Source organism: Stegostoma tigrinum, chromosome 1 (assembly GCF_030684315.1).
Source record: "Stegostoma tigrinum isolate sSteTig4 chromosome 1, sSteTig4.hap1, whole genome shotgun sequence".
Taxonomy (NCBI): Eukaryota; Metazoa; Chordata; class Chondrichthyes; order Orectolobiformes; family Stegostomatidae; genus Stegostoma; species Stegostoma tigrinum.
Window position 1 is genome coordinate 61,435,061 of NC_081354.1, and position 10,194 is coordinate 61,445,254.

Consider the following 10,194-nt stretch of genomic DNA (forward strand, 5'->3'; position numbering starts at 1 on the left):
TGACTGGGTTTGTGTGAGGGTGTGGGTGTGGGTGTGTGTGAGGGTGGGTTTGTGGGTGTGGGTGTGTGTGAGGGTGGGTGTGCTGGTGTATGGGTGTGTGTGAGGGTGGGTGTGCGGGCGTATGGGTGTGTGTGAGGGTGGGTGTGCGGGCGTATGGGTGTGTGTGAGGGTGGGTGTGCAGGTGTATGGGTGTGTGTGTGATTCTGGGTGTGTGTGACGGTGCGTGTGTGAGGGTGAGGGTGGGTGTGTGTGAGGGTGGGTGTGTGGGTGTGGGTGTGTGTGAGTGTGGGTGTACAGGTGTATGTGAGGGTGGGTGTGTGTGAGTGTGGGTGTATAGGTGTATGTGAGGGTGGGTGTGTGTGAGGGTGGGTGTATAGGTGTATGTGAGGGTGGGTGTGTGTGAGGGTGGGCGTGCGGGTGTATGAGTGTGATTTCGCTGCAGCTGCTATTACCAAGGGAATTGTGGGTTTTGAAGAGTGTGATGTGCTGAGTGGACACAGGTCAGATGCAGAACATGGAAGCGTTCCTCAACTCTCGGCTGTACCTGATCCCAGTGCTGGGTGCGAGGCTCCTGACAGAATGCCAGTGATCCTGTCGATCATCTCATTCAAGGACATGTTGTAGCTGAGCTCCTCCAAGAACAGTATGATCTGAAATGGACCATCAGATAACTTGGGAAAATTTTTAATGAAGGCACAGCCTGGACCAGCTCATCTCTTCCCTACAATAGGAGAAACAGTGCAACCTAGAGGTTTAACTGGCCCTCTTTCTGACCTTTATCTGCTTTTCATCTGTCTATATTTTTATGTGGCTCTGAAAGACAAAGGTGCACACTCACAGGTGGTCACTGCCGCAATGATCAACCCGGTGCTCTTCCTAACCTAGTGAAGGGTCTAGGCCCAAAACTGTTAGGTTCTCTCTCCTTTTGCTGCCACTGGCCTGTCCAAATGGAGAAATGAAACAAACAGCAAATTGTGATACAGTACTGTCATTAAGTTTACCAGGACATCCAGGTCCCAGGATTTTCTGTGTTCTGCAGACATTACAACCTTTCCATAGCATTCCCGGAACTACCTGGGCCGACTGAGAATTTGAAAGTGTGCTCTGGGCCAAGCAAAGCCTATTGCATATTTATTTGATTTGAGTGGATGGAAGCCGTGATGTTACTGATATGGCTCAGCTGACTATATGTATTCAGTGAGTTAACGGGAATATTTACAGGACAGAGGAGCTTGTAAGATGGGTGGTGACAATAAATGACCTCTCGGATAGCTTGGTGAGTGGTTTGTAAATATCAGATAATAACCAGATAAAAGCTGTTCATCTGACCACAGATAACACGCACTCAATGGTGAGTAAGGAAACAATGGTTTGGCCAAATTGAAACTAAAATTATAAACTATCACCCCAAAACCAGTAAAGTTATTTCTAATCTTTTTTTTGCATTAAAACAATCTAAAGATTTGAAAGTGAATCATGTTGTGAATATTTTTATTAATATGGTGTGTTTTGATTGAGGTACTAGGCTCAAACATCTGCTGTGTAACAAGCGTATGAAGACTGAGGAGCTGTTTTACTTTTTTTTAGAATTGCTTGCTGAAAAGGAAACATATTGATACCCTCGCTTCAATAGCGGATAACACAGAACACCTAAACTCAACAAAAGAATGCAACAGCACATTGAAGTAGTAGCAGAATACACAATAGTGTCCCTACTTCAAGCTAGGAGGCCTAGGTTCAAGCCCAGCTGCTCCAGAGCTGTGTAATGACAGGCTGATGGAAAATATCTACAAGGCAAAATTTGGACCTTTGAACTGAAACTTTGGCTATGGGAGAAGAAGCATCCCAGACTAACTTGAGATAACAAGGTGTAGAGCTGGATGAACACAGAAGGTCAAGCAGCATCAGAGGAGCAGGATGGCTGATGTTTTGGGTCTGGACTAACTTGACACATTTTCCTGCCGTGAAATCACCATTAGGCACTTATTAGAATCAAGGTCTTTGCATCACAAATGGTCACGGCCAAAGTTGATGAATTGGAAAAGGATTTTGAAGAACGATGAGAGAAATTTGGAATCTTCATTGCAAAATTACCTGTCAATCTTCATGCTGTACCAGTCGAACTCCAAACAGAGCTGCCATCACTTTTGTGTTTGAAGGACAGGCTTTGCAAACATCTGGCACCAAATTCTTTCCATGTTTGGCAGTGCGCATATGTCTGAACAAACATTTTCTGGGATAAACATTAACAAGTCTAACCCACATCCTCAACATTGCAAACCAGTCACAAGCAGAACCCAGCGTTTAAAATATTCTCAGCCCAGTTGCTTACTCCAAATACTGACGTTTTGAACTATGCAATACAGCATGTTAGGATTAATGACACAATAAATAAATAGATCTAAATGTTAGTAAGTACATGTAAGTTATGTTTATTCAATATTATTTGAATAACTTTTTTCTGAAGATGGACATAACCAGGATATTAGATTTGTCCCAATGTAAAAAATGGGTTTGCATGTTCAAGAACTAAGCCAACCTCACCACCCACCCTCATGACATTTCGCTCATCTAGTTACTAAACCAAATAATCCTCTCCTACTCCAAGACACCCACTCTGGATGGAGTTGTTCAAAGGGATCACCACAATATAAGAACCTATGGGAGTCAATACCCCAGAGTGTAGTGCATGCCAGGACATTGAATAAATTCAAGCAGGAGATAGGCAGAATTTTGATTAGTAATGGGCTAAAAGGTTATGGGGATTGGACAAGAAAGTGGAGTTGAGACCCATACGAGATCAGCTATCATCGAACTAAATGGTGAAGAAGTCTCAAGGGACTGGATTGCCAATGTCTGCTCCTAGTTCCTAATCCTCACACAGGAACAGAAATTGCTACAGGAGCTCATCAGGTCTGTGGACAGAAATCAGAATGAACGTTTCAAGTCCGGTAACCCTTTTCTGAAGTTCATGGGCGACAGTTCTTCATTATATGTTTATGTTCTGTAGCCCACAGCGTACCTGTCATTGCAGCGGTCTGATCCTGTGTAAATAGGCATTGCTGCATCAAACATTGGAAGAAGTGTCATATCAGATTCAAATGTCAACTCTGCTTCTCTGACCAGATCTGCTGAGATTCTTCAGCACTTTCTATTTTTCTTTAATTTCAGATCACCAACATTCGGAGTATTTTGCTTTTATTTGTCCGTTGGCACAGCTGTTAAGAAAGTTTGACGTGATGACAGGATCAGATTGCAGCAGAAAGAAGTCACCATGAGATAGGGGATGCTACGTCCTGAGGAAAGGTCCTACCTACCATCGGTCTCCTGCAGCTGTCCAATAAACAAAGGTCACATAAACAGAAGTGGTCATAACTTTAACAACAAAGTGTGAGGCTGGATGAACACAGCAGGCCAAGCAGCATCTCAGGAGCACAAAAGCTGATGTTTCGGGCCTAGACCCTTCATCAGAGAGGGGGATGGGGAGAGGGAACTGGAATAAATAGGGAGAGAGGGGGAGGCGGACCGAAGATGGATAGAGGAGAAGATAGGTGGAGAGGAGAGTATGGGTGGGGAGTTGGGGAGAGGATAGGTCAGTCCAGAGAGGACGTACAGGTCAAGGGGGTGGGATGAGGTTAAAGGTAGGAAATGGAGGTATGGCTTGAGGTGGGAGGAGGAGATAGCTGAGAGGAAGAACAAGTTAGGGAGGCGGGGACGAGCTGGACTGGTTTTGGGATGCAGTGGGGGGACGTGAATTTTTGAAGCTGGTGAAATCCACATTGATACCATTGGGCTGCAGGGTTCCCAAGCGGAATATGAGTTTGCTGTTCCTGCAACCTCTGGGTGGCATCATTGTGGCACTGCAGGAGGCCCAGGGTGGACATGTCATCTAAGGAATGGGAGGGGGAGTTGAAGTGGTTCGTGACTGGGAGGTGCAGTTGTTCATTGTGAACCGAGCGTAGGTGTTATGCAAAGCGGTCCCCAAGCGTCCAATTGGTTTCCTCAATGTAGAGGGAGCCACACCGTGTACAGCGGATACAGTATACCATATTGGCAGATGTGCAGGTGAACCTCTGATTGATGTGGAAAGTCATCTTGGGGCCTGGGATGGGGGTGAGGGACGAGGTGTGGGGGCAGATGTAGCACTTCCTGTGGTTGCAGGGGAAAGTGCCAGGTGTGGTGGGGTTGGAGAGGATTTTGGAGTAGAGAAGGGAGTCCCTGAGAGAGCGATCTCTCCGGAAGGCAGATAAGGGTGGGGTTGGAAAAATGTCTTTAGTGGTGGGGTCGGATTGTAGATGGCGGAAGTGTCGGAGGATGATGCGTTATATCTGGAGGTTGATGGGGTGGTATGTGAGGGGGATTCTCTTTGGGCGGTTGTGGCAGGGGCGGGGTGTGAGGGATGAGGTGCAGGAAATGCGGGAGACATGGTCAAGGGCGTTCTCGACCACTGCGGCGGGGGAAGTTGCAGCCCTTGAAGAATGAGGACATCTGGGATGTACGGGAATGGAATGCCTCTTCCTGGGAGCAGATGCGGCAGAGGCGAAGGAATTGGGAATAAGGGATGGAATTTTTGCAGGAAGCTGGGTGGGAGGAGGTGTATTCTAGGTAGCTGTGGGAGTCAGTGGGCTTGAAATGGACATCAGTTTCTCGCTGGTTACCTGAGATGGAGACTGAGAGGTCCAGGAAGGTGAGGGATCTGTTGGAGATGGTCCAGGTGAACTTGAGGTTGGGGTGGAAGGTGTTGGTGAAGTGGATGAACTGTTCGAGCTCCTCTTGGGAGCGTGAGGCGGCGCCGATACGGTCATCAATGTAACGGAGGAAGAGGTGGGGTTTTGGGGCCACTGTAGGTGCGGAAGAGGGACTGTTCCACATAACCTACAAGGAGGCAGGCATAGCTTGGGCACATGTGGGTACCCATGGCCACCCCTTTGCCCGTCGCAAGTGGGAGGAATCGAAAGAGAAGTTGTTGAGGGTGAGGATGAGTTCGGCTAGGCTTTTGTACTCCTAAGATGCTGCAGGGCCTGCTGTGTACATCTCAGATTCTCTAGCATCTGCAGTTCCCATTATCTCTGGTCATATCTTTACCTGCCTTAGTCACAGCTTGTGGATTGTGTTGGGCCTCACTTACTCAGTATACTTACAATGACGGACGCTAGAAGGTCTTCTGGGTGGGCCTTGGCAAATAGTGACACAGAACAAAAGGCCAAAGGGATAGAGTTCAGAAGAAAAGAAACAGGGCTGTCAATGTTGTTTGTGAATATTGGTTTGTGTTCAGAATGTGCATCAACTACCTTCTATTGTCCAACAATGTCAGATCTGGCGATGGGTTTCCCGGGGGTGGTTATTGATCTATGTGGGTCTCAGCAGCACCCGGCGGGTTTGGAGGTTTCTCCATCATCTTCAAAATTACTGTGGCCCAAAACGTCTCCAGGGCTCCATGGGAGATGTTCCCACAGTTCGATACATTCAAGAGATGATGAATGGTCTGCTCTGAAGAGTCAAAACACTAATTAGCTTCACAATTGATCATAACAGCCAGACTGCAAGAATATGGTTCATGTCGTTCCCAGGATATAATCAACGACAGCCACGTGGCTTTTCGATGGGAACAGAGAAGAACATGAGCAAGTAATCATGGCACCGAGAAATGTGATGTGAAGGAGCTGGTGTTGGACTGGAGTGGACAAAGTCAGAAGTTCCATGACACCCAGTTATTTGAAAGCAGTGCTCTGAAAGCTTGTGATTTCAAATAAACCTGTTGGACTCTCACCTTGTGTCATGTGACTTTGGAATTTGACCAAAAAATATGTCAGGGCTTTCAGAGACCATCTCATCTTCATATGTTTTGCCCAGAATGAGGTGCCTACACACCCAGCAGTATGGCTTGTACAAACCACACAAAAATCCACATCAAGACTGGCACCAAGTTATTTGAGAGCCCCCTTTCCCTCCCCCACTTCTGATGAAGGGTCTAGGCCCGAAACGTCAGCTTTCCTGGTCCTAAGATGCTGCTTGGCCTGCTGTGTTTATCCAGCTCCACACCTTGTTATCTCGGATTCTTCAGCATTTGCAGTTCCCATTATCTCTGATACAATTTTGACCCCACTGCGAAGCCTCTTCTAAGGATGCCTGACCTGAAGAAGTTACCCTCCGGAGAAACCTCAGGGGATCTCTCTCCCACTGCAACTCTCTCGTAATCTCTTCGGCCTTGAAACTACTCGACCACGTCCTGAAGCAAACCAGGTACTACAGCCACATCACCTTCCTCAGCACCTGCCTACAGAACCAGATCATCCCCAATGGACTACAGTCCACATTCAAGCCTTCCCAATTTTGCCCCAGCCGTGAGAATATCTACATTCAGAACATTGAGACCCTTCAGAAGCGTTTCTCCCTGCGAGTCCTGAAACAGACACTCGCAGCCATACGCCGGCATCTCCAGGCACTGAAATCCAGCCTACTCCAGCTCAGAGCCTCTCTCTCCCAGACCTGCAAAGGACCTCTCCTGTTTTTTATTCTTCGTAGGATCCACAACCTGAACTCACAATTCTACTCAGCTTCATTAGCCACTAAAAACCGTAAGCACAGCAAACTCACTGGCCCCTGCCACCTAAAATGGGATTCCTCCACCTCCCAAATCCCCAGCCCTACCCGGACCTTCCCCACAATGTGCCCACTGACATTGGCCACGACGCCACTGTCGGAATACCCACTGATGACGTCACATCCGCCACCACCGGGAACACCACTTCCGGGACAGCAAACACCATCGCTGCTGTAGCCACCGCCTCCACTTCCGAAACCAATACCACAGACATTACCGACACCGCTACTGCCACCACCTACCCGGCTCTGCCCATTGCCGACGCCGCTCCATCCATGACGGATGTGGACGCAACTCCGCCCACCACTAACGACGACACAACTCTGCCCACTGCTGATGCTCATGGAGCTCCGCCTACAGCCGAGGCCGGTGCAACTCCGCCCACCAGTGACGCCGACGCAACCCCGCCCACAGCCGATGCCGACGCAACCCCGCCCACAGCCGATGCCGACGGAACCCCGCCCACGGCTGACGCCGACGGAACCCCGCCCACAGCTGACGACCTCATCGCTCCGCCCACAGCCTCCACAGCCAGCAACCCCAGAGAAGACAGCCACACTGAGCCCTGCCGAATCTTCACTATGCCCCCAGACTTCCCTCTGACTGAGGTCGAAGGGTCAGTCCTAAGCAAGGGGCTCACCTTTGTCCCCCTACAACTACACATCAATGAATACCTGTCGCGTCTGGATATTGAGCAGTTTTTCCGCCGCCTTTGCCTCCACGCTTATTTCTTTAACCGTGAGCCCAACCCTCCCTCTACTGACCCCTTCTCCCGCCTCCAACACAAGTCCTCCTCCCGGACAACACCCCCAGGCCTACTACCCTCCCTCGACCTCTTCATCTCTAACTGCCGTCGAGACATTAACCGCCTCAACCTCTCCACCCCTCTCACCCACTCCAACCTCTCCCCCGCAGAACAGGCAGCCCTCCGCTCCAACCCCAACCTCACCATCAAAGCTGCAGATAAGGGAGGTGCAGTTGTAGTATGGCGCACTGACCTCTACATCGATGAGGCCAGACGCCAACTTTCCGATACCTCCTCCTACCGCTCCCTGGATCATGACCCCACCCCCGAAAACCAAACCATCATCTCCCAAACCATCCACAACTTCATCACCTCAGGTGATCTCCCACCCACAGCCTCCAACCTCATCATTCCCCAGCCCCGCACCGCCCGCTTCTATCTCCTTCCCAAAATCCACAAACCTGCCTGCCCTGGTCGACCCATTGTCTCCGCCTGCTCCTGCTCCACCGAACTCATCTCCACCTATCTGGACTTCATTTTCTCCCCCTTGGTCTAGGAACTCCCCACCTATGCCCGTGATGCGACCCACATCCTCCACCTCCCCCAGAACTTCCAATTCCCCGGTCCCTAACACCTCATTTTCACCATGGACGTCCAGTCCCTATACATCTGCATTCCCCATGCAGATGGCCTAAAGGCCCTCCGCTTCTTCCTGTCCCGCAGACCCAACCAGTCCCCCTCCACCAACACCCTCATCCGCCTGGCTGAACTCATCCTCACCCTCAACAACTTCTCTTTCCACTCCTCCCACTTCCTGCAGAAAAAAGGGGTGGATATGGGCCTCCGCATGGGCCCAAGCTTTGCCTGCCTCTTTGTAAGTTACATGGAACAATACCTCTTCTGTAGCTACGCTGGCTCTAAACCCCACTTCTTCCTCCGGTACATTGATGACTGTATCGGTGCCGCCTCATGCTCCCACGAGGAGCTCAAACAGTTCATCCACTTCACCAACACGTTCCACACCAACCTTAAGTTCACCTGGACTATCTCTAAAACCTCCCTCACCTTCCTGGACCTCTCAGTCTCCATCTCAGGCAACCAGCTTGTAACTGATGTCCATTTCAAGCCCACTGACTCCCACAGCAACCTAGAATACACCTCCTCCCACCCACCCTCCTGCAAACATTCCACCCCCTATTCCCAATTCCTTCGCCTCTGCCGCATCTGCTCCCAGGATGAGGCATTCCACTCCCGTACATCTCAGATGTCCTTGTTCTTCAAGGACCACAACATCCACCCCGCAGTGGTTGAGAACGCCCTCGACCGTGTCTCCTGCTTTTCCCACAACTCATTCCTCACACCCCGTCCCCGTAATAACCATCAAACCAGAATCCCTCTAGTCCTCACGTACCACCCCACCAACCTCTGGATACAATGCATCATCCGCCGACACTTCCACCATCTGCAATCCGACCCCACCACCTACCTCGTCCTCCCTACCCTTGTCTGCCTTCTGGAGGGACCACTGTCTCCGCGACTCCCTTGTGCGCTCCACACTCCCCTCCAACACCACCACACCCAGCACTTCTCCCTGCAACCGCAGGAAGTGCTACTCTTGCCCCCACACCTCCTCCCTCACCCCCATCCCAGGCCCAAGATGACTTTCCACATCAAGCAAAGGTTCACCTGCACATCTGCCAATGTGGTATACTGTATCCATTGTACCTGGTGTGGCTTCTTCTACATTGGGAAAACCAAGTGGAGGCTTGGGGACTGCTTTGCAGAACATTGCTCGGTTTGCAATAAACACCTGCACCTCCCAGTTGCGAACCATTTCAACTCCCCCTCCCATTCCTCAGATGACATGTCCATCCTGGGCCTCCTGCAGTGCCATAACGATGCCACCCGAAGGTTGCAGGAACAGCAACTCATATTCCGCTTGGGAACCCTGCAGCCCAATGGTATCAATGTGAACTTCACCAGCTTCAAAATCTCCCCCTCCCCCTACCACATCTGAAAACCAGCGAAATTCATCCCCGCCTCCCTGACCTGTCCTTCCTCCCACCTATCCTCTCCTCCCACCTCAAGCCCCACCCCCATCTCTGACCTACTAACCTCATCCCGCCCCCTTGACCTGTCCGTCCTCCCCGGACTGACCTATCTCCTCCCTACATCCCCACCCACACTCATCTTTACTGGCGCCATCCCCACCCCTTTAACTTGTCTGTCTCCTCTCCACCTATCTTCTCCTTCATTGACAGTATGCAGAGATGGGCTGAGAAATGGCAGATAGAGTTCAACCTGGATAAATGCAAAGTGATGCATTTTGGAAGGTCGACCTTAAATGCTGAATATAGGATTAAAGGCAGGATTCTCGGCAGTGTGGAGGAACAGCAGGATCTTGGTGTTCAAGTGCATAGCTCCCTCAAAGTTGCCACCCAAGTGGATAAGGTTGTTAAGAAAGCATATGGTGTTTTGGCTTTCATTAACAGAGGGATTGAGTTTAAGAGCCGTGAGGTTTTGCTGCAAGTCTACAAAACCCTGGTGAGACCACACATGGAATATTGTGTCCAGTTCTGGTCGCACTATTATAGGAAAGATGTGGAGGCTTTGGAGAGGGTGCAAAGGAGGTTTACCAGGATGCTGCCTGGACTGGAGGGCTTGTCTTACGAGGAGGGTTGACTGAGCTTGGACTTTTCTCTCTGGAGAGAAGGAGGAAGAGAGGTGACCTGACCAAGGTGTACAAGGTAATGAGAGGCATGGATAGAATCGATAGCCAGAGACTTTTCCCCAGGGCAGGACTGACTGCCACGAGGGGTCATAGTTTTAAGGTGTTTGGAGGGAG